General features: G+C 42.1%; 1 pseudogene; it reads right to left on the reverse strand.

Annotated features, from left to right (window-relative positions):
- LOC125393163 (2'-5'-oligoadenylate synthase 1A-like) overlaps positions 1-27252 on the reverse strand; it is a 210623-nt pseudogene that overhangs the window by 134750 nt on the left and 48621 nt on the right.

The following is a 27252-nucleotide window of genomic DNA, read 5'->3' on the forward strand; positions in this document are numbered from 1 at the left end:
ATATATCTCATGTAGACTTGCTTTCTAGTATAAGGTACATGATGGGTCCCCTCAGGTTGACAGGATATATGAGGGACCCCTGGCCCTTGGTTGTTAAAACCTCTGTGTATCTAGGGGTGTTTCAGAAGAGGCAAGACTGGAATAGTAGACCAGCATCATCAGGGTCACCAGGGGCTCAGATAAAGCACAAGGCAGTGTTATGTATTCTGAGGTCTAGGGGACATGCACCTTCTCACATTCTGGGAAACAGGGGCTCCAGGTTCTCAGCGCTATTAGAGTAAGAATTGAATGAATGAGGACTGTAAGGACACATACACCAAAAAAACCCTCAATTATTAAGAAAGTAGTCAGCAGGGACAGGAGCAGGCTTTGGGAGCAGGTGCCCTGTGCAATGCCTTGAACTCTTAAATAAGCAGGGTACAAGAGTTGAGGTCACGTGTTTTTTTGTGCCTGACAAATGAGCCACTGGTTCACAACACTGAACTATGTGAACTATGGAACCATTAGGTCTCTGTGTGGAGGGTGTGTGTGTGTGTGTGTGTGTGTGTGTGTGATTCTAGTCCTTCTTCATTTGAACATCATGCTGGAGAAGGCGATGAGAATTCCACATCTTGATAAGCAGGGGACATAAAAAATTGTGTGTTACGCATTTGTGAAGCTTTAGTAACAAAGTCCTCAAAATCCACCTCCACATTGACACACATCTTCAACAAGCTATTTCAACAAAGCCACCCCTGCTAATAGTGCCACACCCTGTGGGTACCATTTTCTATCAAACCACCATAATGACCAATAAATATATGGTGAAAAATTTGGAGGTATTGACAGAACGTTTTTAGAATTAGTAAACAATTCAACAAAGTCACAAAAGAAAGGCCAGAGCAGGTCACATGGAAGGAACTGGCCTCGCAGCTGCACACCAGCCATGCACCGGGAGTCCGCTTTACATTTTGGGAGACACAGATCCCCCTGATGGCCACTGTGTGAATTGCTACTATTCACTTACAGACATGACCACTTGCTCTTTAGGAGAGCCATGGAAACAACACAGAGTCTCAGGCAGCAGGGAATGAGAGGCCAGCCTGGGAGTAGGAGCAGGGCAGAATGCTGTGGGAAGCTGCAAGGTGCTTAGATCCCTGCTGAATGGAGGGGGCTTAGAGGTGGTGACCCAGAAATGAGCTGGGAGCGTGGCTCCCCAAAGGCCTTTATTGGTCATGGACTGGCCCAGCTTGAGTCAGCTCAAGCTGGAGTAGGGAGGTATGGCCACTGTAGTAGGTGATGACTTGTTTGTTTTCTGGCTGCCCAACTCCCAAAATAATCATACAGAAACAATATTATTTAAATCTCTGCTTGGTCCATTAACTCTAGCTTCTTATTGGATTAATTTTAATTTAACATCTTAATTTAACCCATCTCCATTAATCTGTGTATCACCACAAGGCTGTGGCTTACCAGATAAGTTCCAGCCAGCGGCTGTCTCCAGCAGGGGCTACATGGCTTCTCTCTAAATTCTGCCTTTCTTTCTCCCAGCATTCAGTTTTGTTTTTCCTGCCTACCTCTATTTCCTGTATTGGCCTAATACAGTTTCTTTATTAACCAATGGTATTCATAGCATAGAGAGGGGAATCCCACATCACCTTCCATTTTCTGTTTAAATAAATAGGAAGCCACCTTTCTGCTGTGACAGTCCTAATGGTCACAGCAGCCACAGGAGTCTCCCTCCTTGGTTCATTCTTCTTTTCTTCCTGACCTTCTGAGGTTTGCTTCCCTGCACCCGTTCTAAGCTCAGTCCTGAGGCCATGCATGACATCGTCTGTTCCCTAGCATCAGAAAAACCCTGCGCCAGGAGAGGAAAGGTTCAAGTGTAGGTCCCTCTGTGCCACATTGTGACTGTGACACAGGCCTGCTGAGTCCCATGGGTCATATGAAAATGAGACAGGAAGGATGAGCCGCTTCATGGACCTGAGCATTTACTTCAGATTCCATGGGAATCCCAGCCCCACATCTCCTTAGCTTACAGTATTCCCTGAGTCAGAGGCTTCAGGTCTCTCATCCTACTGACCTCTTGTGTGTGTGTGCATGTATGTGTGTGTGCGTGTTTCTGTGTACATGTGTATTTGCATGCACATATATGTTTGTGTATGTAGGCATATTTGTGTGCATGTGTGCAATCAACAGAGAATGTTACACTCCTCAAGTGCTGTCTCCTTGATGTTTGGGTTGCATTGCATTGGAACTCACCAAGGAGACTATGCTCCCTTGCTGGCCAGTACAGGGACCTCATTGTCCACAGATTGGAATGGCAAGTGTGCACATCTCCTTGTCTCACTCATTTATGTGGTTCTGGTGATGATATTAGGTTCCTTATCCTTGCTTACATGACAAGTGTGTTATTGACTGAGCCTCCTCATATCATCAGAGAGAGAAGGATTCTATTAAGCACAACTTATAGAGCCCTAGTGGGGATCCTGTGAGCTACTGTATGATAAATACCACAAGATAAGCATGGGTGCAGATCCAGTGAGCTACTGTATGATAAAGAACACAAGATAAGCATGTGTGTGGATCCAGTGAGCTACTGTATGATAAAGCATGCAAGACAGAGCCTGAACACAAAGCAGACACTCAGAGCAGAGACTGTCATATCTTGGGAGACTGAGTGACAGGAACTCTGCAGGGGTAATGTGACAAACTCTGAGACCAAAATGACTATCAAGTAAGCAGTGTCCCTTTGCTGCTTGAGTGTAGACAAGGTCAGAGTCTTGGTCTCCTCATCTGCAAACAGGAAAGCCCACCTCTGCCTCCCAGGTCTGCAGGTCTTCATGTCAATCATGTGACAAGAGGACATAGTGACAGGACAGGAAATGCTCCATTGACATGGAGCTCCCACCTCCCCATTTCCACACTGCTACTGCATGATCCTCCCTGGTGGGGAGGTTGAGTCATGAGGGGACAGGCTACCTGGTTCTTGTGAGCTGACTCAGCAGGTAGGTTGAGATCTCCTGATCTTGAAAGTCATAATAAACTGTCCAATTGATTTGGAGCTGCCTGTATTTTGTGATCAGTTCCAAAACTGTCCCGAAGCCCTGGGCTGTATTGAACTCAGTGACTCCATTCCCACGTTCCCAGGCATAGACTTTCAGCAGCTCCAGGGCATACTGTGGGGGTAGTGGCTCACCCAGCTTCTCCTTACACTGTGAAGAGAATGACAATGAGAAAAACAGGGTTGTCAGCTGTTGTGTGGGGACCTGTTCATGTAGATTTAGTCTATGGATGCTCCCATGCTATAGCCAAGGACTGAGTATTTGAGATGGAGACTGTGTGGTCCACACTTAGCATTTACTGTCAGGCATAGGAGAAATCATGACACAGTGATTGACAGCCAGGAAGGGAGGGTCAGAGCAGGATAGTAATGATTCTCACTATTTATGGTTTTTTCACAGGTTGTGAAATAACAGGGGAGGAGACAGGGAGAGGGCCCAGTTGGTAAAGTGCCCCCCAGTCAAGTCAGGGAGTTCAGATCCCAACACACACAAGCTGATGAGAGGAGTGACTCATAATCCCAGCTTTAGTCAGAGGAGATGGGGTTCCCAGGACTCTATGACTGTTTAGAACAGTTGATCTAGCACTCTGTGGGCTCATGTGTGAGGCCCTGAGCAGATTTACAAAATGGAGAGTGACTCACTCCCTGGCCTCCACATGGATGTGCACACACATATAAACACAGACACATGCACTCCCTAGAACAGGTATATAGAAAGAAACACCACACAAACATTTAAATAGATCCAGAAAAAAACAAGAGATTGCCCGTTTAAAGAGCTAATAGCTTAAAATGGCAGGAAAATAGAAACCAGAGAATGTGACAGGCTTAGCCTCAGAAAGAAGCAAAAATCTAGACATTAATGATGTAGCAACCAGGAAGCAGTGAGCCAGACATGGCTGAAGAAAGAATAGGCTAACTGGAAAGTGAACTAGAAGACACCTACTGGAACAAGCTTGGAAAGTCCTCCTTCCTCCAGCTCCCCTCCTCCTCCATTCTCCCTCCTACAGCATTACCTTTCCTTGCTGTCTTCTGTTACTTCTCTTCTCTCAAATCCTCCCCTTCTGCTTCTCTTTCCCCTCTTTTCCTTCTCATTTTCTATTTCCTCACCCCTTGTGTTTCTTTTTTTCTTTTTGTGAACCTGACATAAGGTAGAGTCATCTAGAGAAGATGGACTCACAAATGAGAAAATGCTTCTCTCAAAGTTCCCTGTGGGACATTTTATTGATTAATGATTATGAGAGAAGGACAACCCACGGTGACTGGTGTCATGTCTGGGCAGATGACCTTGGAGTGTACATAAATGCAAGTTGCTTGAGTCATGGAGAGCAAGCTAGTGAGGAGAATTACTCCATGGTCTCTACTTCAGTTATTGCCCTGACTTCCTCAGTGATGGACTGTGATTGGGATGTGAAACCTAATAAGACCTTTTCTTACCAAGAGACATTTGGTCACGTGATAAAATATGTCATTATAAAGCAAACTAGAATATCTCTGCTTTTCTCTGGCAAAGTTTCCACTCATGTATAAACAGGACCCACAGTTGCTGGACTAGATGCCATACCAGTCGGTACCTGTGCTTGACCAGGAAGATGAGATTCTTCAGCTTGGGTGGACGATCCTTCAGGAAGTTATTCTGGAGCTCTGTGAAGCTGGTGGAGAACTCGCTTTCCTTCCCCAGGGAGGTGCATTCACTGATGAGTCTTCTGTAGACTTGGGGGTCAGGCTTGTTGTAGACATTGACATCACCTGTAAAGAAGGCTTCATTTAGTTAACCCTACAGCCCTTTTCTGAGGTTCTTTGGTTTATCTGGGGTGACAAGCTCACAGGCTGGGATTCTGTGAACAGGGCAGAGATTAACCACTGCAAGCATCACTCCCCATACATCCATGTGCCTCAGCACACCTCAGGACTGCAAATCATACTCATGGTAGGATGATAGGATGTAGAGATATACTGCATCTCATCCTGAAAAAGGATTTGATAGAGATTTTAATCTCCACTCTACAGTTATGTGGGGAGAATGTATCTCTCAAGAGCCTGATTTGGTAAAAGGTAGGAAAGACATGTGGTGATATGACCATAGGACCACGATGAAAAATTCCACCTTTCCCGGGTATGAGTAATTATTTTTAATGCCATTGCCAGTTTTAACCAAACAGATCTTTTTGAAACCTCGCTAAAGATAAATTATACTGCTGAACGCAATAAGACTATTCGATCCTTTACTTGGGTTCTTGCCCCATTTTTCTTTGTATTGTGAACTGGCACTTTGAAGGGTGATATTCTTAATTTTCCTTCTATGATCTGCAAGCTGAGTAATTGTTGAGACGGTTCTGATGGAGCTTCTGTTGTTTGAGTGCCTGCTGTGATTCCTCTTCCAGTGCTGGTGTCTCAAGAACATCAGAATGTCATCCTTTATGGACAGTGGCGAGACTTTGGGATAACAGCTGCAATTGTTGCTGCTATTGCTCTTGCTGGCACTGCAGCTAAGGTTGCTGGAGTTACCATTTCACAGATGGCTATGACTGCAGAGACTGTGCTGTCTGGGGAGGTTGGTAGGGCCCTGAGGACAAGGAGTGCTCTGAACTCTCACATTGGATTTGAACTTTTGAATTTGGATCAATGGACTGCGCTATTGCAGGAGTGGGTGAATTCCCTTTGGCTCTTGCGGTGGGTGTCTGGTTCTCATTCTTGTAATGCAGCTTGCGTTTCACCTCTGTTGTTGTGGGTGCTTCTGATGTGATTGAACAATTGAATGCATGTTTGGATAGCCCTTGGAATTCCTCCTTTTTGAATTTTACCCTGTAGACTGCTCATCATATTGTTATTATTAATAGCACGCAGGCCCCTGTTTCTGGATCCAGTTGGTGAAATGCCATGGCCCAACTTGGGGGCTGGGGTCCAGTGATTGTCTGGAATGCTCTCACTTGTGCTGATATTGCTATTGGCGTTATCTGTTTTTGTATTCTCTGCCGCTTTATGTGGCAACCCCACTCAACAAGTGTTGCTCGGGCTGTCTTCTAGTAAACAGCCAAGTCTGGCTGCAGATTCTGCGGAAGTCATGAGAAATGGGGGCAATAGTTCTGGTATAGAGAGCCTTGCCTAAGACAGGTAGTAAGGCCTCCTGTAAACAGGTATGAGTCTCTATCCAGGGGAGTCCTAAGACTCTTGTCTTTTAAAATACAAAGGAGGAAATTGTTTGGTCCCTTGAGGACAGGCCTTCACACCCCTATTTGATCTGTTTTGCACTCTTGTGGTTGGTTGTTCCAAAAACAGGAACAAAAACAGTACAATCTGCTGCTTTCAGTAATGTGTCTAAGGATGTTTACCCCTAAGCCATATGAGTTATGGTGATGAGACTCCTGTTTTGCTGGCTTGGCCTCCCCTGCTATGAGCTATGTATACTGTATGAGAAAGTGGAATAAAGGCTTGTCTGCAGAACCTGAAGTTGTGTTCTGTGTTAATCTTGATGTCCCTCATTCAGAAGAACTACAGTTGCCATGCTGGCATTGCAATCCACATTGTAGAAAAAGCAGTTAACAGGTGCCTGTAAACATCTGGGACAGATTTGGGGACATAACAAAAGTATGGCTTTGGGTTAGCCTGATGCAAAACACCTTTAAGATTGTAAAGGGACATAGTAAAGGTAATTGGTTTATCAGGAGACATAGCAAGAGTGTGGCTTTGGGTTAGTGTTGGAGCCACATTTATTATAAAGTAATGTATAACTGAGAAATTCTTAGACCCACAAGTGTACAACTTATGAGGAACTTGTTTGCAGAGCTGCAGGAACACTTATCTTTTGGATAAGTCACTGTCATTTCTGAAAAAATCTTGTGAAATCATGACATTTCTCCCTTCAATGGGATTCATTCCTGAAACACCTCAGTAGTGTAACTTCCTCCTGCACAGGCAACAGAATGACCTTCCAGGAGGTGGTAGAGAGATAACATTCACTCTTTGTTCCAATAGTCAAATTTACATAAAGTCAGTCTCTCCACAGTTACCTTTGCTAAGAGACCAAGTAGGGATTTCAAAAAGATAGGGAGACACCCTTTCCAGACAAATGCATCTTTCTTTGGGACCTTTAGTAAATTTATCTAATGATTTTGAACACCAAGATTTCCCCTTGGACACTGGCTCGTTCTGGAAAGTGTCACCTTTTTCAGGAGCTCTCCTTTGGCATGCTCTACCATTGTGTGTGTGTGTGTGTGTGTGTGTGTGTGTGATTATGAATTGCATATTGATATCATTATTTTTGCACATGGAATTTTTCTTAAGCACATCCATAAAAAGTAAAAACTTGGAGGATATTTGCCTCTTTTTTCTGCTTTGAAAAGAATAAAGAACAGGCAGAGGCAATGTACTGAGTTGATTTATTTCATTTACCTTTGATTCAATTAGCCAGGTTATTACCCAATTTAAAAAAAATCTTAGCTGGATCCTTAGAAGTTTAATGGAACTTAACCCTAGAATAAACCTTAATAGGTTAGCCTAATGAAAAACACCTTTAATTCTACATTTAGAGACAACCAAAGAAAATTTAAAATCTTGAGCTTATGACTGAAAAACAAGTAGTCATTGCTCTACTACGTTATCAGAACTCTGCTGACCAATACTAAAATTCTGTATCTTTGAAATATTAGCATAGCAATATAACTTTATAGCTTGTATTTATGTATTTTAAGTTTATTTTCTGAGACCCTTAGAACTTAAGTTTTTACATCTTTAGGCTTTCCATGGACTTTGAACTATTTTTTAATCATTTACCAGAGACATGGGTAATATGAAGCAAGGCAAACCTGTTTGCCTTTTCTTAAGAAGATACCTAAAATCTTAACTAATGACTGACTAATGAACTAGCATGGTGGCTGTAGCACGGGGGAAGGAGCTGATTTGCTGTTGCTGCCCAGCTGACAAAGCTACAGTTAGCTTAGCTGTCAATGTAAGAGATCTGAGAAGGACTCACCAAAATGATAGAGACTAGTCCATAGTCCTATACCCAGACAGTTATACCAGGCTCCTGTGGTCTCCATGACATTGAGGGCAGAGGTCCTGAAGAGCCCAGGAATATGAAATTTTTATGTTAATAGTCTATATGCATATTTCTAAAAGTATGGGGGCTTAAATAAGCCACCTGATCCCTTTTGCCATACTCTTCCCCCTAGATATGTAAATAAAACAAGCCCATTGTTCTGTAAACATCTTGAAGTAGGTTGTAAAATCTTTCCAGGAAGATGTACTCCCCAAGAGACATGAATCCTGACTGTAAGAGCTCAACATCAGGGCCAGTAACTCCTGACCCCAGGAATGCACTCCCACCCCACACATAATCTTTTGCTATAAAAGGATGCTTATGGCCCCTTCCCTGGGTCACAAACCTGATTTTTGCCTGTGGCCCAAACTAGTTATAAGTTTCCTACCCACAGTGTTTGAATGAAGTTTGCTTCTGGTTAATAGACTTCGGTAGTCTGATCCCCTTTTTTTGTGCAACCCCAGGACCTAGCAGTACCAGGACAGCAGTCTTGTGTGCCAGCCCCAAAGGATGAGAGGTTTTCTTGTCGGCCTCAACTTGTCTAGTCAAAGTGGGCCATCAACTCTCCAGTGCCCTGCCTGTTCATGGTTTGGTCCAAGCCCTGGTTGAAGGCAAAGATTGGGGCAGTCTTTCTCAGTGATTAGTATACGATCGTCCAGGTAGAATTGTCCAGTTGTATGTCCATTGTCTTTTTGGAGATCTTGTGGGTCACTGCTAGGATCTGAGAGTCTGTCTGTTATATACATGTAAATATCCAAATTCCACATACAGCAAATCTCTGACAGTTTGAGGACCTGAGCCAAACCACCTTCATTTAGTCTTAGTTATTTGTTATAAGCTATCCTGTGAAAACATTTGAGAGATTAGATAAATTTTTCCTCCTGTACTTGATTACATTAGTACTTAGCATGATTTATAAGTATAGTTTTGGTCATCTCCAGGCTTAATCATCTTTAACTGTTTATAAATAAAATAACAATTTCTAAATTAAAGCTCTTTCAGTATCAAGATAAGACTTTGAATTTATAAACATAGTCTACAAAAGGACTGGGAATGTTATTTCTGATCCTTCTAGAGTGTATAATTATAGAATATAAGTTTCTTGTATGACTCAGTTTACCAAAATATTTACAGCTTAACAATGTTAGAAAAAGCAAAGAAGTTAGACACATATCTTTAAACCAGTTTTTATTAACTTGAATGGGCTTTAAGTAAGGAGAGACATTTTCTAAACCATTAGATTTCTTTTCTTTTTTTCTTTTTTTGGTTTGGTGCATTGTTATGTAATGTCTTACATGCAGGTGATCCAAGCCCATAGGTTTAAAACTGTTCCAAGTGTAATGGTCCGCTCTTTCCCTTTAAGAGACAAGCCATGTCCACTCCCCCATCCTCCTAGGCAAACTGAATCTTCAGCTTCTGTCCAGGATCCTTTCTCTCTCTTGAAGAGGCAGTTTCTGTCTCTCCCTTCTCCCCACTTCTCCCTACTTCTCTCCTTCGCTCCTCTTTCTCTCAGCCTTTCTCTTTGTTCATTTTCCCTTCTCCCCTTTCTCCTCCATACCCATTTAATAAATATCCAACCTCACTATGCATGGTGTGCCTATCCATCTGTCTCTCACCTGCCATGTGGCTCCCCTCCCAGGACCAACCATCTTCAGAGATCTGCAGAGTGGTTTCATGGCATGCCCATCTCTCTGTCTCTCCTTGTAGGATTGGCTGCCCAATCGGGCTCTCTCACCTACCACATGGCTCCCTGCATTGCTGAATTGTGTACATGCTTGTCATTGAGCAGCAAGATTGGCGTGTGTATCATGAGTTGCAGTCACTTTCCAGGCATGTAATTGATATACTTTCTCTTTTTTAGATGGCTTTTACTGTTCTTGATGGGATCCTTTGAAGTACACTTTTAAAATTTTTTATTTTTAAAATAAATTTGGCATTTATAAATGTTTTAAAGTTTTATAATGTACAATTTTATGAAGTACTGTGACTTAATCTCTAAATCATATGATGAGAGCTGAGGTTATGAACATTTAACATTCCCCCAGTTTCATTTTATTTGGGCACTATATTCCTGAAAACTTTTATTTATTTGTTTATTTTTGGGGACACAGGGCCTATGTTGCTCTGGCTGTTCTAGAAATTGTTCACTGAGATCCACCTGCCTCTATCGCCAGAATGTTGGGATTGAAGGCATGTGCTCATCGTGCCCGTTTTAGACATAAAACTTTGACCCCCTTTTACTTAATTAGTATGCACTGTTATCAAATTTATTTTTATCTTTAGAGGAATGCAGAGAATGTAAATGCTGGTAAGTGAGGTGGAACATCATCTTCTGGACTTGAATGGCTATCACACCCTCAATATCACATAATCTACTCTAGATCAAGCCGATCAATATTCCCACTATTGATGCGAGAGATGGTCTCTGGGTCCCACCCCTCTCTGAGGGACTTAGGGAAGGGAGTCACTGTTCAGTTTCCCATGCTGCAGTGGATGGTCCCACAGCCATGCACACGAGGGTGGCACTGAAGACATAAGAGTGTTATTAAACAACATGACGTTGTGAAAGGGAAGTCTGAGGGGAATGCAGGAGAAGCTGCAGAGGGAGTAGCGAGAGTGGGATGATAATGTTATTTCATTGCATGTATCTATGAAGTAATCAAAGAATAACAAATGTTTCTTCCTATTTTAAGTATTTTTAATTTTGTTTTATTTCTAATCATGTATGCATATGTGTGTGTATCCATGTGAGTGCTGGGCCTCTAGAGTCCAGAAGAGGGAGGTGTATCCCTTAGGGTGGTAGTTGGAGTTATAAAGCATTCATTGCCAAGTACTGAGCACTGAACTTGGGTCTCCTTTAAGCAGCAAATGCTCTCCACCACTTGACCATTGCTCCAGCCCATATCTTGTTTGGTTTACAATAGACAGCTATTTGTTAACATCCCTTTGGTACCTTCCTTTGAGTTGAATAAAAATACAAGTGGATCCTGGGCTTAGCAGAAGTTGTACTTGATATCTAATAGGAGAGTAGAAATTCAGTGAAGATTTTCATTACTCTTTCTCTTTTTATTCTGTAAGTTATGATTTCATTCCTAACTCCACTATATGAGATGCTAAGTATCCCTATTTTTCCAAACCAGCTAATGGCCTTTTTTTATGAATTTGTAATACAGATGAAGCAAATCACCTTGAATCAAATCAGAAGGTAAAATGTGTTGTTGCTGTCAGAATGCTCACGATTTGATCATGTGTCAGGCTGTGAACACGTCATTTGTGCCCTTTCTCTTGATGTCCGCCATTGACTTTTCTCTTTCTGCTTCAAGACACAAGTGGATTTTCTTCAGCTGATGATTAACACTCAGGACTCCAAAGGCAAAGAGTTCCTGAAAGGTAACCCAGTGTACTTCACGGTGTGTGGATCAAGAAGCCCAGAGAACCACAACAGGTGGCTGAACAGTGGCCATCCTCCATGGACTCCATACATCTCCTGACAGGGCTGCAGCAGCATGTGGAAACAGTTGAGCTGTGAAACCAGACAAGGACATTAAGAAAGAAAAGAAGTGCCTGCTGAAGCTCATCTCTGGTGCTTCCACCAAATGTGAGCCCCACCGCTAGCCTCACCGAGTCTGGACTTGGAGCTGGGTGCAGGTCAGGTGTCCTGCAGGGAGCACTGGGTCCTGAGTTGCTGCTAGTGTGTAGTCACAGCTGGTCAGGCTCCTGCCCCACAGATGGAGATGACCCAGTGGTCTCAGGCCCAGTGGTCTCAGTAGCCTCAGCCCAAGATGCTTTCATAGCAAGGCAGGCTCCCTGGACTCCTCAGTGCCCACTGATCGAGCACATCAGCAGGACTGCTCCTCCCTGGCTCCTGTCATAAATGAGGCCAGATCTGTTATCTGTGAAAGGCACAGGGTGGTCGTTTCCTATCCTCCTCAGAGTGAGAGAGATCTTGAACTTGAAGAAGATACTGTGTTCTCTCATAAAAATGAGAGTATAGTGGTTCAAAGGCACATTACAAAGAATTGGAAAGATTGGCCTTTCTGGGGGGAGCTTTGTGAAAATATATGAGAAGATTCCATGTCAAGAAAGGGTAACATCACATCACGTGAGTAAAGAGCACAGAGCAGGGTCATAGGAAGAGTACAGAGGTGGATTTCCAGATCTCCAGGAGCTGAGCAGAGGTGGGCACCTGACTCCAGAACCTGGGCATGGTTACCATTGTGGGCAGAATGAAGGAGGTACCTTGTGTGTTTTCTGTCCCTCTGGATTCTGAGGTGTGAAGTGTGCCTTGTACTGTCTAATGAACTATACAGAAAAAATGCCTATATTTTGAAGATGTATAACTAAAACAGTCTATTGTTTACCAGGCTTAACTGACTTATTTGCCTTTTAAAAACTTAAACTTTCTTAAAATAGCAAATTCTTTGAATTATGATTTTTAAAAATTACTAATTTATAAAATGAGGGCTAAGATGAAGTTAGATTTTCTTCTTAGATTTTCTTCTTCACCTGTTGAGGTGAAGAAATTCTTTTGGGAATTGACTGCTCCTCCTCCTCTGCTCGCTCCCCTCCTCCCCAGGTTATAATTTTCTTCTTTTAGGCAAAAATGCCAGTTTCCCAAACAGACAACTGAATCGGTACCGACAAGTATCTGGGGCAGGGAGACAGTGGCTCCTGGAGAGAGGAGTCAGTGGGCCCCACCTTTCTGTTTTGATCAGAAATCCACCCAAAGACCTAATCCTTCATTTCACATTGTGGATTTTTCATTTTCCTAAAATGAAGTGTGTAAAGTAAGAAGAAAAATTAAACACAACCGTTGACTTAAAATATGTCTTTGCTAACACAAGCAGTTCAGTGCTTTGGTTGGGAAGGAAGAGAAATTGAAGTGGTAGCTGCTGTGTGTGAATGACTTTGAAACGCAATTCCCATTTTACCCTCAAGTGATCTGCATGCTCAAAACAGTAAAAATTGGAGAGACAGTGGGGGTAAGAGATGCAGTCGTGTTGAAGTCAAAGGCTGTAAGAAACAAGGGGAAGTTCCCACTCATCCACTGTGAGTCCCCTGCCATCTTGCATGTGTTACTAGATTTACACAGTGATGTGTATTGTGCAAAGTGTATATATGCCATTGCCATTATTACTCAGAATTGATAGATACAGGAGGTTTAAAAAACAAACAGCAAAAAAAAAGAAAAAAAAAAACAAACAGCATTCTCTTTTCTACTCCAGTACCATTACTGACCAAGATAGCCTGAGTGTGCTTGCTCTGTCTTTGAAGCCGTACATTAGCCAGCACATCAGTGGTTAGTTAAAAGGCAGACTGATGTGCCAGGCGAGTTTATCCAGGAGACCACTGGCTCCTGTGACTGTGGTGAAGCTCTGCAGGGCTTGCTGGAAGTGGCTCTACCCACACCTTGCAATTGCTGCAAGGTCTAACCAAGTCCATTTCTTTATAGAAATCCTGTGACATCTGGTGGTGTCTTCTCCCAGTTTCATATCAGCCAAGGGTCTGTGTAGTCCTAGAAACAGCTGGAGGAAAGACAGCCTGGGAGTGAATGAGACTGTTCCACGATTTTCTTTTGGGTAAGTTAAGTAAGGAAGTCAACATACCTTTTCCTTTTCTGGGAAATAGTCACATGAATTGAAGAATCAAGTAAGGGCAGGAGATTCCATTGTCTTAAAAACATGTGTATGTGATTGGAAGAGGAATCATTCCTGCTAACCATTTTTAATATAAAATCACTGTATATTATATTCCTTTGTATTGTATTAAAAGATACTTTACTAGGATATCTAGATAACATAATAAAGTTTGGAGACATGGACTTTAGTTAGAAAAACAGCTGACATCAGCTTTCATCTGAGTGAGTTGACACCAACATGTCATTATATTCTTTACTTTCACAAATTGGTGTATTTTATAGAAATTTTAAAAGAGCAAAAAGACTACTAGCAGTTAATGATTTTTTTACCTGTCCTTTCTCCATATTTTCAGCTATGTGATTGACATATCCCAGGTAACAGTTTTCTGGTATAAATTTGCCTAAAATTTCATCTGTTGGTAGATAATTAAATGACAAAGCATCTATTGGATGTTTTGTAGACAGTAGATGGGTGTTGTAAAAAGGGCTTGTTACACAGTGGTGGTAATGATGAAATTAGAATTTATCATTTCTTTTATGTTAATTTTGAGGACTGGCTGAAAGTTTTCCTTATTAAAAATTGATTTTCAACCCATAAAAGAGCCCAAAAAGAAGAGATTGTCAGGAGATATGTATGGGGTGGGTTTAAAGGATGGAAGCATTTCTGCCAAATTCCAGAAAGATGTGCACATGGATATATCTTTGGTGTCCACTGGAGCTTTCTAGATGTCCAAGGATGTAAATGGACCAGAGCTTCTAGAACAGTCACAGAGACAATTTCGTGCTCAGTGTCTTCAGTAGTGTTAGGTCATCTGTCTGATTCTCAGTCCCTTCCAATCCCACTGATTTTGAATTTCTACCTGGAAATTTGCATCTGGGCTCCAAACAGGAAGAGCACTCTCCAGCAGTGGGGGTGATCTCTGGGAGTGAGTGATTGAACTGTGATTAACAGTTTAGTCTGCAATTTATTCTGCTCTGTGTAAAAAGCATCTGGGAAACTATATCCCCTGCTCTTCTCTATTTTTCAGGCCCCTGGTTTTATAACATTGTCCATACTAGGTCTATGACACAACTATTATTAGTATTATAATTACAGAAGGATTTCAAAATTCACATATTTATTCCATATTTCTAGTTATTATCCAGAATGGAAAAAGTTTTTCAAGCCTTATTTATTTGCTTTTTAAAACATTGATTTTTGAAAACAGTCATTCAATAATATATTCATTCATTTCTAGTGGTGTGGGTCTTCCCACATCAATGAATATAATCCCACATGGTAATGTTCAGTCTTGACTCCTAGGCCATCTTAGATCCTGTCAAGTTGTCAGTCAGTATTAACCACTGCATTTCTTTATGTTTATAAGTATGTATGAGGACAGGGTGTGGTGGTTGAGTCTGATCTAACAGGACAGATGGGCTACAGGTGGGCACCGGAATGAAATTCAGTCCCAGTGACTCTGGACCTCCTTCCTCTGTTCTTCCCTAGACAGCTGAGAGCACCATTTGAATTTCTTCTCATCTCCACTGGGATGTTCTGCTTTGATCTTCATTATCTACAATGTTCTTTTCCTTTGCTCTCAATCTGATATTGAGACCTCAGCCCAATCAGTTTTTTGTATTTTCCCTGGCTGTAAGCCCACCGGAACATTTATTTCCTTTATTATGTTATACTGGCAACCCACCATGATGTGCAGAAGAAACTTCAGGATGAGATTGACAGAGCTCTGCCCAGTATGGTGAGTGGATGGTACCCAGAGAAGGCGCTCATAGGAAAAGAATTAGCAAGAACATGACTCATCAGTCTCAATAAGAATTTTTACAGCAGGCCATGCATTGGTTCTTTTACCCAACAAGAGTCTAAGATAAATAGGGGAGGGACATAGGAGATGAACACAACCCATAGAAATACACAATCTTTAATACAGTCCTGGCTCTGATGTATCTTTTTCTGTTATTGCAATAATACTAAGTAAGAGACACACATAAAACCTGGGTGACCCTTGAAAATAAGCAGCAGTTCCCCAGGTGTCTGGATAGTTATCTCTGATGATGTCCTCATTGTGCTGTCTCCACTATATGGTGGTAGGCTGCCTGTCACTTGTCTTGGCAGGCTGGCCTGACACTCCTCTCAATGGCTCCTCTATCCAGTCCATTAGCATGGCATTTGTGTGTGTGTGTCAACTAGGAATTCTTTTTTTCCTGTGCTTTTGATGGTGTATTAGACTCCTTCCGGTCTTGCAGTTAGCATGACTTTCAGAAGTTCTTTGAGTGTCAGTGCCCTCTGCTGACCATAATATGCATTACAGTCAGTGTGCTGGACAGCTTCTCTCAGGACGTATCGAGGTCAAATCCTGTGAAGTGGCTAATGTTCCAGCTTCAGCTGTTTTGGAAAGCACCTAGATATGCACTAGAGGAGTGCCTGCCTTTGTGCTTTCATGAATTCCTAAGTGTTGTTCACCTGCTGGTAGGAAGCAGCCATGGATCCAGTTGTGCTGTGGGGAGCATCTCATGGCTGAATTGCAGGGAAAGGAGAGTTCTGCAAGTTCCCACTTCCTTGTCATCCTGTCTAGGGATGGGTTTGTTTGGTGGTGAATAGAACTTTAGAAAGAGAGGAAGACCAAACAGTTGGGGGACTTTAAAAGGTCACTGAGCTCTGGCCAACAACCTAAAGAAGAAGATGGGAGGAGAAGACAGCTGTGCCTTACACAGTCAACACTCAGAAAGGCAGCAGACCCAGCAGAAACTCATGGTATCATGCTGGCTTATAGGGACCATACTGGGTACAGATATAGGTGGGGAGGGTGCTAGTGGCCTTCTGAAAGAGAAAAGTGCATGATCAGCAGGTGAACCTGCATTCCTACAGGTGATCTCTTAGCTGACTCCCTCACCTGGCACCGTGGAGCAGAGATAGGGCAAGTCTCCACCTAAATGGAGAGTCCTTGCTTAACCTTGAAATTGTTTTTAAAATTTTCTTATTATTTCATATGTATGGGTTTGTGGAGGCTAATCTTGGTTGTCATTTCTACTACATCTCTAAGGCATGCATGCATTCAGGCACTGGTGAGGGATTTTATTGATTGGGTAACTTGAGGTGGCAAGACCCACCCTAAATCTTGCACACACCTTCTTGAGTCAGCCCACAGAAAAGAACATGGAAGAGGAAAACTTATGTAGTTTTGTCTATTTGTCCTCACTCTCTTCAGCAAATCCATCTCTCCTGAGGCATTCCCTCACTGGTGTTAGACCCTGCTTTGGGATTTCAATGCACACTGAAGTCTAGCAGCTCTCTTGGACTCACTTGGGAGTCCTGCAACTGACAGGCACTACTGAGACATTCAGGTTCCTAGACTGAAGAACTGCCATGTGCTTGTCCTTTCCATCTGGAGACCACATGTGTAGGACTAGCTGGACCTCTGCTTGTGAACCACTAACATAAACAGCCCTTAATATATATGTTTCTGCATTTGTGGATGTAGGCTATGTGTAAGCATGCATGTCTATGTGTGTGTCTGCATGTGTGTCTGTGTCTGTATGCATGGGTATTACTTCCAGTAGCTCTGTTCCTTGGAGAATACTGACAAAAATTGGCTGTTTTGTCTGCTCTTAGTTTTCAAAGAACCACATTCTGTCACTGAACAGCTCACTGATTGGGAAAACTGTCTGACCAGTGAACTCTGGTAACCTGCTGTCTTGTCAGGTGTCTTTGCCTGATTTCTTCTTGCTATGATAGAATACTGAACAAAAATAACTTCATAAAAGCAGTCATTTCTTTCAAATTGCAGATAAATGTCTACCATGAAGGGAAGCCAGGACAGAAGCTCAGAAAGCAACCTGGAGGCAGGAACAGAAGCAGAGGTCATGGAGGAACACTGCATACTGAATTGCTCCTCATGGCTTGCCCAGCTTACTTTCTTATACCACCCAAAATGACCAGTGCAGGGTGGCACCACCCACAGAGGGCTCTCCTTCCCAAACCAAGCACTGATCAAGAAAATACGCCACATATTTCCCTTCAGGCTACTCTGATGGAGACATTTTCTCAACTAAGGTACCCTCTTCCCAGCTGACCTTACTTTGTATTGAGTTGAAGACAATGACAGAAAGAAAGATAAGAATGGAGGAAGGAAGAAAGAAAGATAGAAACTTCTAGCATATAGGGTAACAGGTTCACTCAACCATGCCATTTTTAAAAAAATATGAATGCTAGGTTTTCATTTTATGTCCATGTGCTTTTTCAGCAGAGAGCACATGGATGGCCATCTCCCCATCTTCGATCTGTACTGTTATGATTTTTTTTCTCGAGACAGGGTTTCTCTGAGACAGGCCCAAGGAGAGTTTCCCAGATTGTTCCCTGGATAGCAGAGGAGAGGGTGCCTGAACTGGCCTTGGCCCATAACCATACTGATTAATATTTTGCATGTCACCACAGAACCTTCATATGGCGAAGGATGGAGATAGAGACAGGGACATATATTGGAACACTGAACTTAACTCCCTAGGTCCAATTGAGAAGCAGAAGGAGGGAGAACGTGAGCAAGGAAGGCAGAACCAGAGGGAACCTTCATCCAACGATGGATGGAGATAGAGACAGAGACCCACATTGGAGCACTGGACTGAGACCCTAAGGTCCAAATGAAGAACAGAAGGAAGGAGAACATAAAAAAGGAAGTCAGGACCACGAAGGGTGCGTTCACTCACTGATACAAGGGGACTGATCTAATGAGAGCTCACCAAGGCCAGCTGGACTGGGATAGAACGAGCTTGTGATCAAACTGGATTCTCTGAATGTGGCTGACATGGGGGCTGACTGAGAAGCCATTTACAATGGCACTGGGTCTTGTTTTGTCTGCATGGACTGGCTTTTTGGGATCCAGGCCTGTTTGGATGCTCACCTTCCTGGACCTGGAGGGAGGGGGGAGGAACTTGGATTTCCCACAGGGCAGGAAACCCTGACTGCTCTTGGGAATGGTGAGGGAGGAGGAGAGGGAATAGGGGGAGAAGGAGGGTGTTGGGAGGAGGGGAGGAAGTAGAAATTCTTTAAATAAATAAATAAGAAAAAAAAGAAAGAAAGAAAAAAATGGAGGAAGGAAGAAAGATAGATAGAAACTTCTAGCATATAGGGTAACAGATTTACTCAACCATGCCATTTTTAAAAAATATGAATGCTAGGTGTTCATTTTATGTCCCCGTGCTTTCTCAGCAGGGAGCACATGGACGGCCATCTCCCCATCTTCGATCTGTATTGTTTTGATTTTTTTTTTCTCGAGACAGGATTTCTCTGAGACAGGGTTTTCCTAGATGTCTGACCTTGAGCACGCAGAGACCTGCCTGCCTTCTTTGTGGAGTTTCGGGGTTAAAGCCTTGTGCCTCCAACAACCAGTTCATTTCTCTTTTTTAATGCCAGTTTATTTAGTTTAGTTTTGAAGAAGAAAAAGAAGAAAATACCACTTTAGATGCTAGTAGCAGTAATGCCATATTGCAAGGCCTAAGAAACAAACAAGTCAGGGCTTGTCATGAGTCAGACATCTGGTCTCCAGCCAGGGGAAGGAGAAAGAATGAGTCAGGATATCTACAATCAGACATCTGGTCTCCAGCTAGGGGAAGGAGAAAGAGATAAGAGGAAAGGAAATCCCTGGGCAACCCCCTCCTTGTTATTTAGGTGAAAGGCCAAGAATTTGCCACCCAGCATGAGCTCATGACCCTATTTGAATTGAACAATGGAATTCCTGTAACCATGCATCTCGCTTCTGTAACCCTGCTTTTGCTCTCCCATAAAAACCCCTCGTTCCAGCCTGACAGCACGCAAGTCCTCCAAGAGACGAGAGACTTTGTCGCCCCAGGTACCTGTGTATCAGAATAAACCTCTTGCTGTTTGCATCCGTAGGAGTGGTCTCGACTGATCCTTGGGCAAGGGGTCTCTCCCCTCGGGAGTCTTTCCCCCTCGGGAGTCTTTCAATTTTAGTTAATTTTTTGAAATTGTATACTTCCTTTTAAAACTGAACCCACTGATTTACATTAGCGAGTGACTTGCTGTTGAATTTGGCATCAATTTCCAGCCAATCTGGTACATGTCTGTCTTTAGATTAGAAGCCAGCCCTGTATCTCCTTGCCGAATCCCTTCTGTTCACCCGGTCCTGTCACTCAGAACTCACTAGCCAATCAGAGCCTCGAACAGACCCGCCAGTCAGATGGGAGGGCTCTTCTGGGAGTCAACTTCCTTTCAGAGGTTCAGCTCTCTCAAGCACTGCAGCTCAGGATCTCTCCAGGGCGGATAGCATGTAGGCTTGGCAGCTGCACCATGGTAAGTGAGGGGTTGCTCTCCCCAGATGGAGGAGTGGCCGGGCTTGGCTAGAGAGGGGCCGCTGTACCTAAACTAGGTGGAGAGGCTGCTGTGGCTTCCTGCGGATGTAGTGGCCGGGTGGGAACCAGCAGGCAGACACTGAGTTTAGCATCTTCCTGACTCAGTATTCCTAAACTTGCAGCTCTCCTGGCAGCCTCTGAATCCCTTCACTGCACGGGCTGTGTCTGCACAGAGCAGGGCGTTGCTAGCCGCAGACGGTGGTGTCTGTCCTGCTTATATTGTCGCATGTGGAGCAAGATAACCACATTTACCAAACATGGAGACTCCTGGTCTCTCCTGGGTCTTCAGAAGTTCTGCACTTTTAACATTTAGGTTTGGGATCTGGCTGTAGTTAACTTCGTGCGGCTTGTAAACAGTTTCTCCTGTTTAGAGTAGCGTTCCACTACTAAACTGTGATGTAAATGAGTATAGTTGATAATAGAATTAATGTTAAAAGGATTTACTGGTTCTTAGAGACATTAAGTCACACAGAGTAGAATTTAAGTGAGGGAGGGCTGCATCCCAAATATCCAAAGATGAGTAGCATGCACACCATGCCTCTTAGAGATTAGTATCATGAGTTACAATTGTTTGTTCGCCAGGATTAATCAGCCATTAAGCAACATTCCTATAACAAATGAGACAACCATGATTTACAACCAGCCAAAAGACCCACTTCTCCATCAAAGGCCTCTGACCTGTTACTCAGGCACTGTTATGGGGTCACAACCTTGTGTGCCTAGAAAGTATAGCAATTCCAGAACAGCTGTATTTTTCAGCTCTGAGGAAAGCAGTTGTGACTCAGTGTCCCCTGTGCTGATTGAGGTGGACTTGAATCCTGTCTGCAGCCCCACAGGGCATTGCCCTTGCTATCCTCTTGGCTACCCATCATACATTTTTAGACTACAAATATGCTGCTCCACTGAGCTCTAAAATTACCAGTTTGAGTCATACAGTGCGACTGTCCATTGCAATAGCAATGAAAGGATTTGCGTGTGGAGTATGGCTTCTCCCTTCAAACCAGAAAACTAGAATGAATGTACTGAGTACGCTGTGTACTCTGGACAATAGCTAGATCTTAGACTGAAGTTTAAGGCCGTGGGCTGCAGGGGAGTCCATTACAAAGAAGGACTTGATGGGGCACAGTGAGTGACTTAATGTGTAATTCCCATCATACATTAATTCCTTCCTTGTGAATGAAGACAGACACTGGTGGGTGTTTAGGGAGGAGAGCTTGAACTCCTAAGTATTTAGTTTCCAATTAGTGAACTCTCCCATGCAGATATGTTCAATCCTGGTTGACACAGTGAAGTCAGTTCAGATGTTTGCAACACAGGCCATTGACTGTAACTTCATGTGTCAGTATACAGTACTCAGCAGCTAACATTTTATATGGGACAAAGTCATGCGTTCTCTTATTAATGGCATTCTCCCTACCAGGGAAGTGCTTACTCTGTTTCAAAATCAGTATAAGTAAGTGTTCAATTATTTCTATCATTTTAAGAAGTCAATTATTGATTATCATTTTTTAGATTTCACTTTCTTCAATGACATGACTGCTAAAATCTCTTTGTTTCTATTTTCCAATGTTTCCCAGTTTTTGAATTTTATTCTATTTTTTAGTGACGTTTATTAATTCATCTATTTATATCAGTATATAGCAGTGATTTTCAACCTGGTGGGGAATGACTCCTTTTGGGAGATCAAATGAACCTATCACAGGACTGGCCTAAGACCACCAAAAAGTACAGATATTTATATTATCATTCATAACAGTAGCAAAAATATAGTTATTAAGTAGCATTAAAATAATTTTATCGGTGGGGTGATCACTACATCATGAGTAACTGTATAAAGAGTCACAGCACTAGGAAGATTGAGAACAACTTTTTTAGATTAATGTCCCTGGTTGCAGGTTCGCATCATATATGTAACTGAGAATTGCTATGAACACCTAATCCTGCCTCTGCTACCCAGTGCTGGAAAGACAGTCCTGCAACTCCTACCAGGCTGGACCTTGACTGGTCTGTGTGAAGGAGAAATAGATCAGTGAATGAGTATCCTCCAATTTCTGTAGATTTCATTGTAAATTTACAAGTGAAGTGTGACCTGTGTAAGAATTGAGTTCACTGACTAAACTGTAAAGCCAGTGTAGTCACAACAGACAAAGGATGGGCAAGGAGGAGGGTAAAACTTTTCCTGCTGTGACTATAGTTGACATTAGTTGTGAGTAGTGAGGTGATCAATTTTCGATGTTCCATAAATGTCCTGTTTGTACATTTCATGGGACCACAGACAACACACAGGGCCCAGTGCCTTGGAGGAGGATCAGGAAGTATTCTGGGAGAATGGAAGATTTTATTAAACTACAAATTTCCCAGATTAGGGTCTTGTCTGACTATATGTGGAAGGACAAATCTGGAGGATGTTTGCTTTTTGAAACATTCGATCTCTGCTCACCCAGTGGGGTAACTGCTAATGTCTTGAAGCCCAACTGGGTGGTCCCAGAGGGACTCTGGAAGGTAATTAGTATCATCAGAGGTAGTTTACAGGTTCTTTCCAGGATTCTCTTGTTCTGCTCTTGGGAGCTGTAAGGAGGACCACAAACCATGCCATGGTGAATGTAGGAGCGACTGTCCCCAGACCAAGAAGAGCAGGTTGGCTGAACTGTCAGAGCTGCTTGGACAGGGATGAACCATCAGCCAGACAGGTTCTATTTTTCTTCATTGTGACTTGGGTAGTGGGCTTTGGCCTCTGAGCTTTGTTGAGAGTGGGGGAGACTATGAGCTTGTAATATTGTTGCCTCACACTATGTATTTGAGGATTGCTTTGAAAACCTAGTCCTGTCTCTGCTGCCCAGTGCTGGGTAGATAGTCCTTCAACTTCTTCAGGACTGGGCCTTGACCAGTCAGTGAGAAGGAAAAATAAACCAGGTGATGAGTGACCTCCAGTCTCTATGACTTTCAGTGTATGATTATAGATGAAGAGGTTGAGTACATAGGTCAAGCTTGAAGCTGGGAGATTCACAGTGCAGAAAGGGAAAGAAAGGACAGTGGCTGAGAACTTTCCTACATCAATAGTAGTTGAGATTAGCATTGCGGAACCAGGTAATCAATTTTAGGTGCTCCACAAATGTCCTGATGGTCATTTTTTGATGTCCACAGACCGGGCAATCAAGAATCTGGATAAAGAACTGAACTTATCATGAAACCAAATTGCTATAGTTACAGTAGTTCAACCAAAATAGAGCTGAGTAAAATGTGGCCCTGCCTAACAGGACTGTTATTTTCCTGGTTTTACATACACTCCCTAAGATAAAAGATTTGAGAAATCTTTGATGTGCTCTAATATCAATCCCTTGTTTCTGAAGCACATGGCCATATAGCCTGTTTCAACTTTTCAAAATTATTTTTTGAGATTATAACTATATCATATCCACATTCTCTTTCCTGTCCCAAGCCTTACCATGACCCCTTAATATCTTCTAATCCATGGCCCCTTTGTCTTTAACAACAGTTGTTATTGTGACTTGTGTTTAGCTGCAGGATTTCCCAGGGATGAGGCAATGGATTTGCTGCACTGCACATTGAGTGTGTAATGTAATGTGCATACAAAGGACCATGTGCTTTGGATGATTAACAGGGTATACTCTAGGAAATTGGCTGAATGTGTACTGAAATACAAACTTTCTGGACTAAGACCCTGTCTACTGGGCTGGGAGGGCAGAGCAGGAATTTCTGTGTTGTCTGAGTCATTTGATCTCTGATCACCCATTAGGGGAGCTGGTAATATTCTGAGGCCCAACAGGGTAGCCTTAGCCAGTGAGGGACTCTGGAAAATCTTAGCAAGCAGAAATAAAAGTGGAAGGCAGCTGACAGGTTCTTTCCAGGATCCTTCTCTACTTTTGTTGTAATGAGTTGTAAGAAAGACCACAAGCTATGCCATAGTGAGTGTAGGGTGTGCAGAGAAGGTCTGTTGATCTGTCATTTCTGCTTGGATTTGGATGGACCATATGCCAAGCTGTGGTTCTATTGCTTTATGTACTGACCTGGACATTGCTCCTTGTCCTCTGAGCCTCCCTGTGTATGGATTTCCTGGGGAGAGGGAGACTCTGCAGCCCTGGCATGGTAGGATATTATGCTTGTAATCTTACTGTCCAGTGTACACACAGAGTCATACTTTTGGTGTGCAGTGGAAGACATATTTGAGAACTGATAATCTGGTGTCTAGAAGTTCTAAATATTGCGGTCTACTTTCAAGTTTGTCTTATAAATGTTACAAGTAGTTTAAAAGCTGGAAGAACTTCAGTGATGTTGAATTAGCAATGCATGATTAAAATGTTTCTAACTTTCTGCTACCACTAGCTGCAGTGGTGTGATTCATTGATGTTTAGTTCCAGGGGACAAAGGGAGTGTCTGACCTGCAGAGGTTTCTTAAGTGTGTTTGGTGTTGGGCAGGTAGATAGTGCAGAGTCTATATCTGTGCTATCATCCATGTGACAGGAAGCAGAAATTATTCTATATTGTTTTGGGATTGGGCATCAGTGGGGCTGGGTTTACCTGAAAACACAAGGAGGTCTAAGGGGCTTCAGAACCATAGCAGGAGATCATCTCTTTTTGCAGAGAGGGATCTAGAGCATGGGTTCTCTCTGGAAGAAATACTAGTAATTGGAGGGTCAGAAACAACAATTTAAGGATCACTTTGAGGTAATTTGTGAAAATTGTGAAGTCTTTATTTAATTTCTATATACATAGTATTATAGGTAGCTGTATAACATTGGTCAGGATCACATGTTTCCTAATTAAGTTTCCTTTGTTATTTTGATTAATTACTGACTCTAATTTCCTTCCTTTGTTCTTGGCTTTCTCTCCATTCTCTTTATTCTTTCCAAAATATCATACACATTCTTGATTGATCAGTTTTGTGGTAATATTTTTTTCCCTGAGACAGGGTTTATCTGTAGCTTTGCAGCCTGTTCTGGAACTGTCTCTGTAGACCAGACTGGCGTCAAACTCATAGAAATCCTCCTCTGTCTGCCTCCTGAGTGCTGGGATTAAAGGTGTGTGCCACCACCACTCAGAAAGAAGTCATATTGTGTCAGTCTGTGTACTATTCTTTCATAATCATATTGATTTCTCTGTGTGCTACCAATACGAATGTAACCTTGTAATCAGTTTTTCTGTTATAAATTGTTGGGAATTGTCATTGTACTGTATTCATTTATGGTGCAAATTTAACATACACATCATCTTAATATTGATGCATCATGTTTCCAATGATAGTTTATTTTCTTCTGTATTCATTTAGGTTTTGTTGCTCTAGTTGTTAATCTGTGAGAGACTTTTGGTTTATTGGATAAACAGTATTACGGATGTTGGCGGGTCGTTCAGCAAATATTATATTTGGAGGTGACCTGAGTTTAGATATCTACACTTAAATTGTGAGGCTGATAAGTCTACCATTTCAGATCCAGGACATGTGAACCCCTCTTTTTTGTGTTACTTGTATACATATGGAAGACATTCTCACTCTTGCACAAACATATGCAAAAAATAGCAATAAACTTGTTTTCAAAAGTGCTTGTGACTTATAAAGCAATAGAGTAACACAAGTTGCTTTAGGTGTCCACTGATTCTTTAAAAATCTGTTATCTTGTGTTTTGTGTTAAAATGTTTTCTTTTCCTCCTTCTGATTTCAGACTTACAGGCAATCATCAATCAGCGGGAGCAAAATGGTATCTAAGTGATCCTAACAGATATACTTTTCTTTATTATAAGATAAACGAAGATAATTTTAGTAGCCAATAAGTAGGCAGTAAGCATTCAGGCTGATTTGTGCTTCTTTGTATGATCCCTTAGTAGTCAATGTATCATGAATGCTTAACAGGACAATTGAACTTAGACGTCAATCTTGTGTATGCTGTATAGCTTGTAAACTTCATTATATCCTGGTATAGACAGAGATTGCTTGTTCATTTCTCAACTGACCAGACTTGTAATAATTATACAGAAATTGTATTAATTAAGACTGCATATCCAATACCTTAGGTTTATTAAGAAAATTTTCCCATCTTAAATTAAGATATTTTTATCAATCTGTGTATCACCACATGACTGTGGCCTGCCAGTTAGGTTCCATCCGGCATCTGTTTCCTTCAGTGGCTACATGTCATCTCCCTAACTCTGCCTTCTTTTCTCCTCTATCTCTGCTTGGAATTCCCACCTTGTTCTATAATGTGCTGCCACAGTTCCAAAGCAGTTTTTTTGTATTAACCAATGGGAATAAAACATATTCACAGCTTTCAGAGGGGAATTCCACAACATCCTGAAGCTACAACTGTTTGATCCTAGAAATTGCCATTATCTTCTATTTTTGATAAATAAAAAGTCTCAGTGTTCTCAATAAAAGAGTCACAGCCTTTACTTAATAAACAGATAGGAGTATCAAGACACCTGGATAGAAATTGCACAGTAGTTTATTAACTTTAATTTTTTGATGCTAATGAAAAGGAAATGGCAGCTGTGGAGAAAGTTAAAAGTCATAACCTTTAATTTTTTATTTAGACAAAAAGGAAATTAATTGAAGATGTGTTACATCCATTTATGCTGTGGAATATTTGTTTTAACTCAGTGAAGCTGTGTTACTTTGCCTGCCTAAAACACCTGATTGATCTAATAAAGATCTGAATGGCCAATAGTTAGGCAGGAAAGGGATTGATTGGGAGGCCAGGCAGAGAGAATCAATAAAAGGAGAAAGAGAGAAGGATTGAGAACCAAGAAAAGAAAGAGGAGAATGTTGGGGACCAGCCACCTAGCTTCACTGTTAGTCACAGAGTAAGAAGTAAATAAAGGTATATAGAATAAAGATAAAATCCCTAAGGCAAAAGGTAGATAGAATAATTTAAATTAAGAAAAGCTGACAAGAACCAAGCTAAGGCTGGGCATTCATAGGTAAGAATAATACTCTATGTGACTTACTTGGGAGTCTGATGGTGAGCTTCCAAAAGAGCCAAAGAGTAAGAAAATTAACTATAGGATGGATCATCTGTGGGTATATGCCCAAGACTTCTACAATAACATGCTGGTGTAGATCTATTCCAAACTTTTTGAGGAACTTCCATTTTGATTTCCATAGTAGCTTTATAAGTTTGTAAAAGCTTTTTCCCCCACAGATAACCAGAGTGATATAGC

Source organism: Myodes glareolus, chromosome 2, assembly GCF_982192425.1.
Source record: "Myodes glareolus chromosome 2, mMyoGla1.1, whole genome shotgun sequence".
Classification (NCBI taxonomy): Eukaryota; Metazoa; Chordata; class Mammalia; order Rodentia; family Cricetidae; genus Myodes; species Myodes glareolus.